The sequence below is a fragment of the Protomyctophum bolini genome, assembly GCF_963924005.1.
Source record: "Protomyctophum bolini genome assembly, chromosome: 1".
Lineage (NCBI taxonomy): Eukaryota > Metazoa > Chordata > Actinopteri > Myctophiformes > Myctophidae > Protomyctophum > Protomyctophum bolini.
The window spans coordinates 9,982,692-9,999,683 of NC_137862.1; the positions used below are offsets into that span (position 1 = coordinate 9,982,692).

A 16,992-nucleotide genomic window follows, 5' to 3' on the forward strand; every position below is an offset into this window, starting at 1 on the left:
TCTTCAGCCTACCTACCTCATCTCCCCTGTGAACACATCCTCCACCCCAAAGTGTGTGCGTGCATAGAGACAGTGTGACTAATAGCGTGACCAACTATTTCTGACAGCAAATGCACCATTCTTTTGTAAGTTAGTTTTCCCTCAGTTGCAATGTACAGTAACAGCTCTGTGTGCACATACTTTCTCCAATTCCCTTTCAATTGTATACATACATTATTATTTTTTATTGTATTGTCACACCTTTGCTTTGGCAACGTTAACGTATGTTTGAAATCCCTTTTGAATTGGATTGAATTGAATTCGTTCCTGTATAGTGTGTGTGTATGTGCGTAAAGGATTGTGTGTAGTAATGTGTAGTGTTTATGAAAGTAAAGAATTTAATTGTGTATTTTCATGTGTGCGTGCATACGTGCCTAGTTCTGCCTACGTGAGTGTGTATGTGCGCGTGCACTAGGCATGTGGAAAATAATCGATACGTATCGATACATCGATTATGACGTGCGCGATGCGAGTGAATCGGTTCATTCACTGTGTGTCGGTAAAATTGACGGGTGGAATCTCGATGCATCGTTCGCGGAGTGCTTGCACCGGTAAAATCCGTGGTTGCACTGTTTTTTCATGGTAAATTTCACCCTATCCTGTGTTTCCGAGGCGCATTGAACGTACCATCAGAAAAGGAAGGAAAAAAAAGGTCACTCGCAGCCAGCTCCGCACAGTGTGCGGCTGTGCGCTGCGAGCAGTCAGTGAACAGAAGCTACCGTACGACGGTGCAGAGTAGCCTAGACACGTTGATTCAACAAACAGACTATAAAGACCCAAGAGCACCCGCGACGAACAGAAGTGAGCCCCACGCACAAAGGAAGCACAACCTTTAGCTTTATAAAATAGCTGTCCGTCGATCAGTTGACTTTTCACTGTAGCGCTGCGTGCTGCTATAATGATCCACACTCCACAGCTGTTCTAGCTGATTCTCCGACGCGAATCTGCGTCGCGACTCGCGATCATCAATTTGTAATTAAATAAAGCTTCTGCAGTCTGCACACACGTGTACAACAACAACAACGCCACAGCTGGGTGTACTGCTTGTGCTTGCGTTTAAAGTCGTTTACAACCGTTCCACAAATTTCTACTGTCCAGCTTTCCCCTGCTATTCTCTGGGATAGAAGCCTTATTTATATTCTGCAGCAAGACGGTGTCGCACGCCTAAAATTGCAGATCCACAAGCTCACAGCAGGGCGTGGATGAGACGCGTTGTGAGCTTGTACATCTGCTAATTTGCTATGTATTTATAACGTTAATAATACATGCAGGCCAGGGTCTTCAATGTTTTTTAGGTCAAGCCAAGGACCACTTAGCTGAGAGTGAGAGATCAAGCAAGGACCCCCACTATACATAGGCAATTATATTATAAAACTGTGTTGCAGATTAAACTACTTGTTTGACAGCACTACGAGTGTGACCTGTCATTTTTGTTTTGTTTATTTGTTTCTTTTCTATTTGTTGGTAACATTAATTGATGAACGATAGGCTATTACATTTTAATCTCTTGAACCCTCTATACTCAAAACCTCAAATTGACCTTTGAGATATAATAATTATACTATAGCCTATGATTATTAGTAATCTAACAATTCCACAATAACCAGCAGAGAGCAGACCCTTTGTTTACTTACATAATTCTATAAATTGGGTTGTTTGAGATGCAGAGCTATAATACTAACCTACAGTAAAACAATAAATTGCTTTGAATTTAAATGTAATGCATTTTTACATGTTTTGGGAAATTAATAGAGCTTTAATATAAATCCTTTCTATTGTGATGAATCTCCATCAAATCGCATCGTATCGGTAGAGGGGTGAATCGCATCGTATCGCATTGATTTGAACTAAATGGTTATCGCATCGCATCGCATCGGGAAGAGGGAGAATCGTATCGCATCGTATCGCCAGAGGATTCCATGTATCTCTAATGTATCGTATCGCTGGCAGTGCATCGAGATGCGTATCGAATCGTGAGATGAGACGAGATTCACATGCCTAGCGTGCACGTGTGTATGCATGCTCAGACGTGTATCTATGTATACCGTCTATGTACGTGTGTGTGTGTGACTGTGTGTGTGTGTGTGTGTGTGTGTGTGTGTGTGTGCGTGTGTGTGTGCGCGCGTGCGTGTACAGTAGATGTGTGTGTGTGTGTGTGCGGTTAGACTGTCGGCAGTTCCAAAGTGAAACAGGCCTAGTGTGACAGACGGCTGATCCATTGTTTTATCAGAGTAATCAAACAAAATCCACTTTAATCTGCAAAGCCCAAGAAATCAGAGCAGGGTGGCTCAAAATCACAGAAACAGCCTTGGTAATATAGATCCGGATAAAACATGGCGTAATTTGGAGAGAGAGAGAGAGAGAGATGGGACTAAGATGGAAAGGGAGAGAAGAGAATGTGTGTCAAAACTGCAGGGGAAGCTTATCCTTGATGCTACAGTAATTACGTAGTTGCTTGGTAACGGGCTGTTATGGAAACAGATGCACCGTGCCGTATGACCTTAAAACCAGCGTGCTGACATCAAAACCATTCAAATGGCAGATCCATAGACCAATTCATCGCACGTAGAACATGCTGTCACGGTGCGCGAGAGCAGAAAGATGTGTGAGACTGTGGAAATACCCTAGCTATAGGTATATGTCACACAGAGACCAATATGCGCACGCGTTTGATGTTCTTGACGGAAGCGATACGGGGCAGGCACCATTGACACGCATGGAAGGCAAAACTGGAACCGGACGTTTGGTGAAATACATTGGAATCAATGTATTCCACGAAGCAACACGTTGTGAGCTTGTAGATCTGCTGTTTTTACTACTTTGGGTCCCGGGCAAACGTCTAATTTCTCTTTAGGTTCTTGAGCTAAGCCACTGCCTTATTGTGTCCAGGTTCTATAGAAGTATATTCTCTTCAGAAGCATAAAATATAAAATCCCCCCCCCGCTTTTAGCTTATTTTCCTTTCCTTTTTTTCTTTTTTTTTAATACATTGCTAAACATCTGAAATGTGTATTCAAGTATTCCCAGTTATGAATAAACTTTGACAGACACTGGAGACACTGGTGCAGTCAGAGGTATAAGCACGGGTTACTTCAGCACTCATTATCTTGTGTGTGTGTGTGTGTGTGTGTGTGTGTGTGTGTGTGTGTGTGTGTGTGTGTGTGTGTGTCTGTGTGTGTGCATGCGTGCGTCCGTGCACGCGCACGTAGGACAGGGCATATTCCCGGTGGGCCGCGACTGTAGGGGGCCGCCATGATATTACAAAAAAAAGGCAGGCAGGCCACCAGGAAAGGTCCGGGCGTGCTGCCATTCTGCCATCATGATAATTTCACTGTACCTGCATCAGTGAGTGACAAATAAACCCTCTTCTATCTTGAATGCTTTTGCCACTTGCCAGCATCATTCTTGTGAGAGCAACAAAGGGTTGTGTAGTTGTCTGTTGGCTTGTTTGTTTGTGTGTGCCTCGTTGGCGAAAATGACCGGGCCGGATTTTTGTCCCATGCAGTCCAGCCCTGTGTGTGTGTGTGTGTGTGTGTCTACTCAAATAGAATCTGAGAAATAACTTATGAGGATCATTTGTGAGGTCCTCACAAGACAAATTGTTGTTTAAATGTTAGATTTAGGCTTGATTCATATGTTGTGTTGTACAATGCTGCCTGTCACACACCCAAAATAACCGATCTTACAAGCTCACAACACGTTTTACACGTGGGGGGGCCACGTGCAGAACATGCAGACGTGTATAGCCTATTTAAAACAGGGTTCACAATGCTTAATTGTATCCATAAAAGTCAATGACAAGTCCCAAATCATATTTTTGATAATTTTAGGTGTGAGAGACCCGTCTCCCCAGTGCACCCCTCCCTGCTCGACACATTTTGAGCTTGTAGATCGTCTATTTTAGGTGCGCACAGTTATACTCAGGCTTTAGTGTGTGTGTGTGTGTGTGTGTGTGTGTGTGTGTGTGCGCGCGTGTGTGTGTGTGTGCGCGCGTGTGTGCGTGCGTGTGATAGTAGTAGAGGCCTTATGTATAGCTGCAATTAGAGTGTGTCTCAGGCTTTCTGTTGGAAGTTGGTGCTTGTCTCTAGATTAGACATGATGTGCATGCATGGGTGCACTGCACGTCCATGCATATACACACACACACATGTGCTCGAAGGTTGAGTGCTGGAGAGCGACATTGGCGTCCTTTATACCAGCATGTAACGTTGTGCCCCCGATAGCAATTTGTCCCTAATAGTTTATTCCCTACAGCAGTCGTTCCCAGGATGTTGTCTTCTGTGGTGGCAGTCCGTCTGGGCCCGGCCAGCTCCTCTTTGTGTCTGCTCACAGCAGATGGGGGGCCTTTCAGGGAAATCAGCTGGAGCCCAGAATACGCGGCCCCACCAAGACATTAGTCATGCCTCGAGGCTACCGCAGGACACAGAAGAGCTAATTGGAAAGAGATCACACCGAGCACTCAACACTTGTGATCGCGTCTACTCACGCAATCACATACATGCGTGCATGCACACATGAGCACGGGCACGTGCAACCTCATACAAGCACAGCCACAGCCAGATACACACAGGAGCAAAATTACACACTTAATTACACGCACACACGCACGTATGCACACACTAATACACCCGCACACAATGTGCTACATACACTTCACTCTATTTCAGAGTCTCCCCCCCCCCCCCCCCCCCCCCCAGAAGGCACCTCAGGGTTATAGGGGAAGGGGTCACCTTATTGTTTCTTCTGAAGAGCATGTCAAACAAATGGAAGCAACGAGAGAAATAGAGGAATGGAGGGACATAGTGAAAATCCTTTGCTTGCATTAACGTCTGTTGTCCTCGCCCGTGTAAGGACGGCTTCTTCTCATTCTCATTGTGTTGAGTCAGCAAAGCGTGAACCCCATAATGCCTAATGGTGGAGTGCTCTCAACACTCCCCACGTCTGGCCCCCTCTGCCCCGTCTGTGGTTCCTACAATTAAATAACCATCTCTTAATTAGTTCATCGAGGCCTGACAGTTGGTTACACTCTAGCTGTAGCTGTAGGTAATTATGGGTTGTAAAGGCACTGTACGCATGCGCGTGCGAGGTTGCGTAGAACGCGGGGCGAACCAGGACTGCGTATAGTAGTGGTGCACACCGACTCCCAAAAACATCCCGCGTCGATTCCCCTCGCGATGGAGAGTGATGGGAAGGTGTCACACAGAGTGACTGGCAATTAAATAATGCCCCGGAGCATGTCTCAGCCACACGGCTAATTTGGGCCTATTTCGGAAGGCAGCCGGTTTGCCTACCGCCAGCGCTGCTAGTAGACGGTAGCTGTTCTCTGGAAGGGCCCTCTCAGTGGAGCAGAGGAGGGGAGGGAGACGTTGTGATGGACAGAGGCTGATTAAGGGGAAGTCCACAGAGTCAGGCCTAGCTTACTCCTCAGGCCCCTGAGGCTCTTTCGGGGGCCCCAGACTGAACATTTCAGCCCACGGCACAGTGCACGCCCCCGCATTTTATTTATTAAATCTCACCACTGGCTGACGTGTTGACAAGCAGGGGATGCAGTGAGGGACACGCGGAATAGGATATCATTGTTTTCAGGGGGCCCAGCCAGCGCCGGGCTCAGCTCGAGGCTGTGCTCGGGCTGTTAGCGCTGTCCCCGAGACTCAGGTGATGAAGAACAATACGAGGACATGCACACACTCACATACCTATAACATGCTCACATGCGTACACTTTCCGAGCATATAGACACAGACGCAGATATTCACAGACACACATATACAGAGATTAAAAAAGATAGTCAGAGTATACCTGAGGTAATGTATAGTATACCAGTAAGACGCCCTGGCCGCGTGCACGCATCCACCTCGTTGACGGCAGACTGCTGGGCGAGCGCTGGCGCTTTGGCATGGGGGGTCAGATCAACATATGGAATGGATTCTGTACTGGCCAATGCATACAGTATATGGAGCGTGTCTTGAGTGTGCAGGGTTTGATAACGTCTTGACCAAACATATGGAATGTCAGAACAGGTATTCCATATATGGAGATCTAAGGGTGGCAGCGGGGGCAGTGTCTTGAGTGTACAGCGTTTGATGAGGTATGGCCATATATGGAGCGTGTCTTGAGTGTACCGGGTTTGTAGAGGTTAGATCAACATATGGCTTGTCAGAACAGGTCAGCTCCATATATGGAGATCTAAGGGTGGCAGTGGGGGCAGTGTCTTGAGTGTACAGGGTTTGATTTCATGAAGATTTCATTTTTGGGCTTTTTGAGAACTCTAGTCTAACTTTGGGGCGCGGCTGCACTAATAACTTTGGGGCGCGGCTGCACTAATAACTTTGGGGCGCGGCTGCACTAATAACTTTGGGGCGCGGCTGCACTAATAACTTTGGGGCGCGGCTGCACTAATAACTTTGGGGCGCGGCTGCACTAATAACTTTGGGGCAGGCCCGTCTAGAGTTTGAATGGACAGGTATCAGTCAAAAGGGAGATATCGAAGAGGAAGGACGGGTGGGGAAGGATAAATATATGGAATGCAGGTCAGCTCCATATATGGAGATCTAAGGGTTTGAGGTCAGATGTAGAGTTGCTGGCCGGCTCCATATATGCACATCTATAGGTGATGATCCAGTCTTCTCCATGTACGGCTATTCATATATGGAGACGGCCATATATGGAGCGTGTCACAAGGCGTGACAGACTGACGGCCCTATGGTGGCGTGACGTGTCACGAGGCGTGACGGACTGACGGCCACATATAGTGGCGTCTATCGATAAATGTGTGTATTCTCTGTATGTGTTCATGTCAAGGTGGTCAAATATAATATAACAATATCACTGTGTTTACTTTATATCCGTAATAATACATTTCACTAATAAGTTTACCTTAAAAAGTAAGTAAGTATGGTACATTTGATTTATAAATGGGGGTCAGATAACAACATGGGGAAAATGTTTACGAAACAAAAACGTTTTTAACCTGCTCTTAAAAATGTCGACTGACTCAGCGTTTCACACAGATTTAATTTCTTTGCTAAACACTTTTTAAAATCGATTTAAAATCATTGAATCGTATCGCCATGAATTAACCAATATCGTCCATGTATCGTATCATCAAACAATATATCGTGATACGTATCGTCGCTGTTCAAATGTATCGTTACACCCCTAGTACATGGTTAATAGGAAGACATATACTGTGCACATACAAAAATGCACACAAAGCAATAAACAGACACAAATTAAGATGCATGTACACAACACAGACAAGCGCACACACTTAAGCACACAAAGACCCGACTACACACACACACACACACACACACACACACACACACACACTTGCATACAACAACAACAAACCTCTGACTAAATTCTGCCCCATTCAGCTGAACGACCGGCTTGTGGCACTTAGTGCAGTGGAGCGAAGGAGGGATGAGTGGCAATTAAAAAACGGTGGAGAAAAAGAGACGGAGTCAGGAGGAGGAGAGGGAGAGGAGAGGGTGAAAAAAGAAAAGAAGAGACGGAGTCAGGAGGAGGAGAGGGAGAGGAGAGGGTGAAAAAAGAAAAGAAGAGACGGAGTCAGGAGGAGGAGAGGGAGAGGAGAGGGTGAAAAAAGAAAAGAAGAGACAGTCAGGAGGAGGAGAGGGAGAGGAGAGGGTGAAAAAAGAAAAGAAGAGACGGAGTCAGGAGGAGGAGAGGGAGAGGAGAGGGTGAAAAAAGAAAAGAAGAGACGGAGTCAGGAGTAGGAGAGGGAGAGGAGAGGGTGTGCTGTTGGATGAGAAAAGAAAAGAAGAGACGGAGTCAGGAGGAGGAGAGGAGAGGGTGTGCTGTTGGATGAGAAAAGAAAAGAAGAGACGGAGTCAGGAGGAGAGGAGAGGAGAGGAGAGGGTGTGCTGTTGGATGAGAAAAGAAAAGAAGAGACGGAGTCAGGAGGAGGAGAGGGAGAGGAGAGGGTGTGCTGTTGAATGAGAAAAGAAAAGAAGAGACGGAGTCAGGAGGAGGAGAGGGAGAGGAGAGGGTGTGCTGTTGGATGAGAAAAGAAAAGAAGAGACGGAGTCAGGAGGAGGAGAGGGAGAGGAGAGGGTGAAAAAAGAAAATAAGAGACAGTCAGGAGGAGGAGAGGGAGAGGAGAGGGTGAAAAAAGAAAAGAAGAGACGGAGTCAGGAGGAGGAGAGGGAGAGGAGAGGGTGAAAAAAGAAAAGAAGTCAGGGGAAAGGGAGAAACCAAGAGAGAGAGAGAGAGAGGGGGGGAGGGGAGTACTTAACCTCAGACAGGGTCTGTAGAGCCAAGTCATACGGTATATATACCTGAGAGAAACGGGGTCACTAGAGGAGAATTTATTTCAGTATTATTTCCTTCCCAACCCACGCTCTTCCTCACCTCCCCGTCTCCTATACTTTCGACAGGAGAGAAGAAGTAAAGCGAGGATATAGTTGCAGAGGAATGGATGGCATGAAGAATGCATCCCGTCTGATAATAACTCTTACTTACACTGGATGTGGTACGGCAGTAACTCGCTGCATTGCTCTGTACTGTATACTCAACACACACACACACACACACACACACACACACACACACACACACACACAGTTCATTCTGTGTGACAGACTGTCTGGATGTCCGCCGTTCAATCCAATTTACAATTTAGGCATTTAGCAGACGCTCTTAATCCAGAGCGATTTACATTAAGCAAGAACAAAAAAGCATGGGAATACATCACATAAAAAGCATTTATCATGAAACATGCGTAAGCTAAGAACGTAACAGTGGAATATCTATATAATGAAACTATACATATATACTATACTATGCTATGTACTATGAGGTGCTATGACTACATACAATGAAATCATAGTGCTGTCTACATAACATGCTATATAAGTCTGTATCAAATGCTATCTAAGTCTACAGAAATGCTATCTAAGGGGGTATAGGGTAAGTGCTATGGGCCATGATGGAGTCTGAAAGGGTGGGTTTTCAGCTATGGTTTTCAGACTACGGCGGAAGATTGGGAGTGATGCTGCAGTTCTGACTGCAATGGGAAGTGCATTCCACAGTTTTGGAGCCTTTCTGGCATGCAAATTACTGCACATTGAAAGTTGGGCGGAGGTACGTGTCAAAGTTTAATTTAGTTGAACATTGAGCATAGGAAACCTGGCAGAATGCCACTGCGCTCACCGTCACCCCAGAGTGTAATAACTAAGTCTGCGAAGCGGAAAACTACTCTCCATTGATGTCAAGGGCAGTTGCCGCCGTATTGTGTCTGATCTGGCATACAATACACTGATATTAAACTGCTCCACGCTTTAACCGGGACCTCGGCAAACGTCCTCAAAAAGTCTCCTGCGGTCCCTGGACCCTGCTTTGGGAACCACTGTGGAGGATACCTAAAACAGAGGGGTTTCTTTTCTATTATGGTTTACCTAATACTGTAGCTCAAGCTCAAATGTAAAAAAAGAAAGAAAAAAAAATAAGGTCAGTGGAATCATTTTTATGGCCACAATACAGAGCTCATGTGGCCAAAACAAGCGTTCAAAAATTCACTTCTTTAATAGAGGCCTGTCAGGGAGTATTTGGACAGTGCTTGCCAGTGGTTGAGAGGGACACGTCAGTATGCTGGAAGCATGACAACAACAAAAGGAAAGACTTTAGGACTATAATTATCTCTTGCTCTCTCCCAGATTATTCCCTGTGTTTTTATTAGTATCATTTGAACATCCTGCCACTGAATAATTTGTCCGCCCGCACACAAATTATTTTCTTCGCCATATCACTTAAACATGGCGGCATGTCGACTGTGACCTCTGCTCAGGGACGTGCACACATAGACATCAAAGGGGGCTTCAGCCCCTGCCCCTTTTCCCCCGTCTGTAAAACAACTGCCCTTTCCAGACCACGAATGCAGCATTTACTACATGGTGAAAGAAATGCAAATGCCCTCCTCTCCTTTCCATGCGATGTCGGAAGGCAGCCTTCAGGAGATTTTGCTTTTTTCCGATGTCTCCCGAACTTGAACACAGTATTTTGCAAATTTCTAAATTTGTTTAGAAATCCATGTCGTATACACCGCATCTCTATAGCGCCCCGAAAATAGTTGATCAACAAGCTCTCAGCGCGTCGCGCTGTGACGCGTTGTGAGCTTGTAGATCTGCTATTTTGTCCAAAAGTGCCCTCTTACGGGATTTTAGCCCCTTTCCCTCTTAATGCTCTCTGCACGTCCCTGCCTCTGCTCACCAGTCGACGCATTCCATGTCTTGCTGTTTAGGACTCCTAAACCTGACATTGCCATTTAAGACACATTGACTGCAACCTAGTGGTCATTTTGGGTAGTTACCTCACACTACGGAAGCTGCTCAGGTTAGCAGTACCTTACCATGTTTATCTTTCACCAGAAACGGTAATATGTCGGGAGCGATGCGATCAAAAATCACAAATCACATCCGAACCTCGGATGGATTGCCCAAAACCATGGACAGCGTCACATTCTTTAGAGAACAGCCAACAAAGATTCAACTTTATATGGGTCGCTATATGGCGTGCGCACGCACTCGTCCTTGGGCTGGGAGTGACAAAGACGTTTCATAACCGTTTCATATCGATAAAGAACATTAAATGAGTGTTCCGTCAGAAGCATACAAGGGTTGGATTTTAAATGACAGAGAATTCTGTCAGAAGCAATTCATTGGTTAAGACATAGATAGAGTACATGGATACGCCGGGTTCACAATGGGTCATGGGAGAATAATGTGCATCATAGTAGAAGCCCAGGTAGATGTTTGGTTTCCCACAAGGCCGACCCAGGTTTGAAGCCAATTAAGGAGTCCTTGTCCAGAAACCTAATATCTCCCTTTGGTCACGGAGATTCCCCTTTTGATGAGTATTAAGCGTCTCATGGTTTCCCACAGGGGAGACCCAGGTTCTAATCCACATATGCAATCCGACATTATTAAACTAGACGGCACACATAAGACTCACAGACACAGCTTATACAGTAGCATGTGACATTAACCCATTCTGAACGGGACCCCATTTTGGTGATAGCATCATGTTATGCTTTAGCTATTGAAAAATATCAGATCTACAAGCTCATAGCGCGCCACCGAGTGGCGCGCTACAAGCTTGTAGGTCTGCTATTTTTGAAAAATCGAAGAACGACTGACATTTTTAGAATCTGATCTCAGGTCAGAATGGGTTAATCAGACCAGTGTGTTGTCCAGTGGAAACCTCGTATGAATCTGATCTCAGGTCAGAATGGGTTAAGCATGTGACATTAATGGCATGCGTGTACCAGCCACTAAAACACCTTGAGTGCCTTAGCCCTGTTATTCTATTATGTGATTAGCAAATTACTTTCAAGTCCGAAAATACCGATTCTGATATTTTGGTGAACTGGAACGTCGTTATAAAAAAATAGATGATAAGCTCATGCACCCTGGGGGCATGACATGAGAACATTCTCCCAAATAGCAGATCTACAAGTTCACAATGTGTCACACTGGCTTTGTGTCATTTTCGGCAAAGATTGGGCAGTGCTAGAGGACAGGGGTCAACTGGCTGCCCGGGGGCCACATGCGGCCCCCACCTTCACTTAATGCGGCCCGCAGGTTAATATCAGAATACTGATATAGTATTAATTTCAGCTGTTATATACAATTCCAAACCCGCTTTAGAGATAGAGAGATAGAGATATACTTTATTAGTCTCCCGAGGAAGACATTTTGTCTTAGACAAAGGGCCCGCATGCGACCGCCTTCTTCAGAAGCTAAGAGAGAAGTATTTAATTACTTCATGACTCGTATTAAATGACTAGTACTTAATGACTATAGTATTAAAATGTTATTGTCTTTTTGTGTCCAATGTAGTTATGTTAACAGTTCACAGAATTAACATAACAATAACTAAATGCATTTGAAATTCAATGAAAAGGTTACTTTTCAGGATTCCAATAAAAAAATAGCAAAACATCATTCAGGTTTTCAATTCAAATATAGCAAAAATAGCTGATCTATGAGCTCAAAACGTGTCGCATTGCGACACGTTTTGTGGTGTTGGTGTTGCAGCCGCGACAGAAAGAATGGCGTCAGATCCTTAGGCTCTGGGGTCCTGTCGAAACTAGACCGCTCTGAGTGGAGGACTTTAATATTATTACGTACACTTTAACAGCGCTGACAGAGGAACAGACACAGTCTGTTCCTCTGTCAGTGACTGTATGTTGCTGCGTTGGTACCATGGAAACCGACATGTAAATATGCACACGCTTGGAAGCACGCACATGTTTGTGCACATAAATGCATGCAGGTGCAGGCATATAGACACACAGACACCTACACAAACAAATACAGTTGGCTATATATACATAATACTGTATATGCACACACATGCCTGCAAACACACTTACGGTCTTTGAGTCTTACTGTACATGATTACATATTCGTGCACACACACACACACACACACACACACACACACACACACCTGTGGTGAGTGGCAGTGTTCTGCTGACCTTGGCAGAGTCTGGATGTTGTCCAAGTGTCATGCTGCCTGCCAGAGGTGTTGAAGCTTCAGAGCAAAGTATCTTGAAGGACGGCCTGCCCTGTCAACACTTTTTGCTCTGTTTATTTTGGCTACCATTGTTCTTCCCCTCGCATTGCTCCTCAATTACCTGAACTCGCCGGCTTTCATTCAATTCCTGCAATAGTATTTTCTATAGCGACCAGTTTGTCCCTGCCTGGATTATTTACAAACTATAGTAGTAGTATTTTTTTTGCTTTACTTTGCTTTGTGCGTTTAACGACATGAATGCTAGCGTACTGTGGGCGAACATTCAGGGAAAATAGTAGATCTGCCAGCTCACAAGCTTGTTAGATTTGCTCTTTTCGGCAAAGAGATTTGGTGTAGAGAGATAAAAGGAGTACAGACAACTGGCAGACTCCGGTCAACGGAGTATGTAGGAGTAGAGTTCTCAATTTGCTCTCCATTTTGTCCGCTTCTCTGTGTCTCCTGTCCTGTCTCATGGAGTTGGAGTAACTTTGCCCGAGCGTTGACTTTGCTCTCGTCCTCTTGTTGCTTTGCCTTGTTGCTCTTTGTCAGCACATCAGAATAATGAGGGCACAGGGAAAGGCGATGTTTAAGGGCTGGTCTAGGGACAGCCAGGCCTTGCGGACGGCATGAATATTCAGTTCCGCATATGGCTCTGCGCGTCAAAGGCGCTAATTAGGATGCTTAATTTTTGAAAAGAAAGGGGGCTGCGTTTGCTGTCAAAGTGCCTCTAAAGCTCGGTAGATAGTGTGCTAAGTAGAGAAAGGGAGACGAGAAAGCAGTGGGAGGTGTGCAGAGTGCAGTGGGAGAGAGAAAGTGAGAAAGTGTGAAAGACAAGGAGGTAGAGAGAAAGGGAGTGAGAGTAAGCGATAGAGAACAGGTCAAAGTGCGAGTAAGAGAACAGAGAAATAAGGCTTACAATAGGCTTTGAACTTGAGGGCATATGGCCTCTTAATGACTGCCCCTTTGGGAGCCTCTCGTCAAGCATAGACATGATGGGAGAATCTGCTTCGAGTTGGAGGGGGACAGTCTGCCATGGTAAGTGATGGTGTGAGTCACCTACTGTATAGCCTAAAGCACTGAGTCAAATCCACCCCCCTAAAAAAAAGAAAATACAAAACAGATCCACAGACGGCATTCTTTACAATATCATGATGACATTTGATTTGTCCTCACTACTAGTACATATAATATGTGTAGCAGAAGATTGATATAGGAGGCATCCTGTAAATGCCCTATACCACATCCTAATTCTGATTGATATAGGAGGCATCCTGTAAATGCCCTATACCACATCCTAATTCTGATTGATATAGGAGGCATCCTGTAAATGCCCTATACCACATCCTAATTCTGATTGATATAGGAGGCATCCTGTAAATGCCCTATACCACATCCTAATTCTGATTGATATAGGAGGCATCCTGTAAATGCCCTATACCACATCCTAATTCTGATTGATATAGGAGGCATCCTGTAAATGCCCTATACCACATCCTAATTCTGATTGATATAGGAGGCATCCTGTAAATGCCCTATACCACATCCTAATTCTGATTGATATAGGAGGCATCCTGTAAATGCCCTATACCACATCCTAATTCTGATTGATATAGGAGGCATCCTGTAAATGCCCTATACCACATCCTAATTCTGATTGATATAGGAGGCATCCTGTAAATGCCCTATACCACATCCTAATTCTGATTGATATAGGAGGCATCCTGTAAATGCCCTATACCACATCCTAATTCTGATTGATATAGGAGGCATCCTGTAAATGCCCTATACCACATCCTAATTCTTTGATATAGATTGATATAGGAGGCATCCTGTAAATGCCCTATACCACATCCTAATTCTTTGATATAGATTGATATAGGAGGCATCCTGTAAATGCCCTATACCACATCCTAATTCTGATTGATATAGGAGGCATCCTGTAAATGCCCTATACCACATCCTAATTCTGATTGATATAGGAGGCATCCTGTAAATGCCCTATACCACATCCTAATTCTGATTGATATAGGAGGCATCCTGTAAATGCCCTATACCACATCCTAATTCTATATTGATATAGGAGGCATCCTGTAAATGCCCTATACCACATCCTAATTCTTTGGTTGCCACCTCAGCAGAAGCTATCCCCATCTCGTGTCCAGCACTGGGTATGAAAGAGCTGTCCTACTACAGCAGTAAGAACCTGGCAGCCCCAGTGAGTAGCCATTTAGTGGTCTGAAGCTGTCTCTTCTACTGCAAGCATGTCTCTGTCTTACCAGTGAGCGCGGGTGGCTGTTCGCGTTCGCTCTATGCCATTCTTTGTTAAGTCGACCGCAGTCAAGTCAAAATAAATAAATAAAATATGTGGAACAGTGAAGACCACCAAGCCATGGAATTTTCCACAAAGATTCGACGAGTCCTGTTGAGCCAAAGAGTGCAATTATCTTTGGACCAGAGTTACTCATGTCGAATCTTTAGCTTAATGGATACAGAGTTCCGTATGCAGGTCTCAGAGAGTGGTCATTTCACAGTGTTTGTATTGTGTCCGATTTGTTTTAAGACTGCCATTGGTAACAGTTGTGATTCTGTCACAATACCACTAGTCTATAAATATATTATGCTATTCTATACTGTACTATATGCTGTAGCCTGACATATGCTAATGTGGTCGTTTGAATGGTTTAAACATGCCATCATGAATTTGTTTGACCATCACATTTATGAGTATGCCTCTGCCTTCTTACAAAATTATAGTCAAGAACACATTTATATGAAGTTTAACTCAAAGCTAAATGTGTTTTTCTGTGCATACGGTAGCAGACCAGTAAGATATAACATATATAGAATTGAACTCTTTGTCTGGAGGTGGCTTAAAGAAACCCAGCTAGATGTTCAACACATCCATAGAAATATATTATAGACTATCAGGAAGACATGATTAAATGAATAAAAGGTCATGGGAAAGATCATGCCTGGCCCCATGCACACACTTACCTAATGGATGTGTCTCCTTTTATATTATGATATTGGGGCCTTGAGTTTAAATCAATGTCGATAGTTGCATTGGGCCTTAATGTGCCCAGTACTGTTTGGGCACCGTCGTGAAATGATGCTTCATGCAGGGGAGCGTGGATGCCCTGACATTATATACAGTACACAGAATACGCACGCACGCACACACGCACGTGCGCATACACACACACATTCTCTCTCTCATTTTCAGTGTAATTGATTCTCCGTTGAGTGGACTCCCAGGTGGGCTCATGCCGTCATAAACGTACGTTGCCACTCAGACAGAATAATTGCTAACAGTACTTGAGGGATCAGACCGCTGGCGGCACACTGACAAGACCTTATAAGGCAGTGTTATCCCCAAAAACCTGAGTGTTTGGACCAAAAGAGAACATGATGGCCATTCTGTTTACTAGTGGAATTCTGCTCTGACAGTGTTTACCAAGCACTGCAACAGCAGCAAACTGAAGCAGTGTGCAGAAAATAGGTCACGAGGGTTGCTAAAAAGAATGCAGCGTCTCACTGCAGAGGGGGCGAGAGGTATACAAATTATTTCCGTATATCTCACCGAACTGTCCTCCGCTCCATCAGGCTCTATATCCAATTCATTAGATCCGGATCTCTCTTTCTGCTCATCTTTTTCTGCTGAGTCTGATGAGCGGATCACTTTGTCCTTATTTGTCATTAGTCTCAGTGTCTCCTCTTTCCTCCTGTCTGCGTCCGTGTCGGTGAGGAGAATCTCTCCATAGGCGATCGTGGGCCGAGGAGGCTGCGGTGAAGTCGGCGAGCGTTGGATGGTGTTGACAGAATAGGAATGCGTCCTCCCATGGGGAAGAAGGAAACACAGGCAAACATCAACCTACAGCTGTGTTGCATTCACTAACAGACACGCACGCATAGACACTTCTCTGCAGGCGAACGAGTGACTGTACACACGCACACAGGTTGGCACACAGCCTCATATGCTCATCACTATTCAACAGTACACTTAAAAAAATGTTACAGTACTGTGCACCTGTAACTCTCGAAGATTGAACACATTAACCCAATCGTCCCTATTCTGTGGCGAACATTCAGTGAAAGGGTTTCGGGTCTACCGACATCATACCCCTCACTCAGACGACCCAGCCAGGGTTGATCAAATCCCGATTTACGTCCCAGTAGCTACCCTCGATCAGTCCATCAGGGAATGAGCAAGGCCACACAATCCGTTGCTCCGGAACTACTCTGCTGGGACTGGGAGAACCAAATTCTGGCGTGTGGAAGGACTAGGCTCTGTGGGTTGACTCCTCTCCGGGCCTACGTCTCACCAGGTCCACTCCTGCTCTCACCAGGCCCAGGACCTGTGCTTTGCACCAGACTCCCATCACCAGGCACTTAATTCAGGAGTGGTGGATTATAATGG

The 16,992-nt window shown here is 45.0% G+C and overlaps 1 long non-coding RNA gene across 1 annotated transcript in view; it reads right to left on the reverse strand.

Annotated features, from left to right (window-relative positions):
* The window catches only part of LOC308317934, a 31,568-nt gene that overhangs the window by 12,756 nt on the left and 1,820 nt on the right, over positions 1-16,992 (reverse strand). Inside the window, exon 2 of the long non-coding RNA XR_013964312.1 lies at positions 8,523-8,563. This is a non-coding gene — a long non-coding RNA (uncharacterized lncRNA). The remainder of the gene's footprint in view (positions 1-8,522; positions 8,564-16,992) is intronic.